Raw genomic sequence first — 306 nt, 5'->3', positions numbered from 1 at the left:
GTAACAAAATCTAGATTAAATTCTAAACGTAATCTAATGGTAATAAGAAAGAGTCCTCGGCAACGGCGCCAAATTTGATATCACTCAAATTACCCTAAGGAGTGAATTACTCTCTCAAATAAGAGGTTCGGATGTAGTACTTAGGGATCGAATCCACAGAGCCTCTAGGATTACACAGTAGATTATGGTCTTTAAATAAATCTAGATTAAATGGTTTATAAGTTTTAAAAGCAGTAAATGGATTGGTGAGCAAATTTATTTGCTCGATTGATTGTTTTGAGGTTGTTAACAGTTGGTTGAAGTAGC

Source organism: Brassica oleracea, chromosome C4 (genome assembly GCF_000695525.1).
Source record: "Brassica oleracea var. oleracea cultivar TO1000 chromosome C4, BOL, whole genome shotgun sequence".
NCBI lineage: Eukaryota > Viridiplantae > Streptophyta > Magnoliopsida > Brassicales > Brassicaceae > Brassica > Brassica oleracea.
This window is presented reverse-complemented; position numbering follows the sequence as displayed.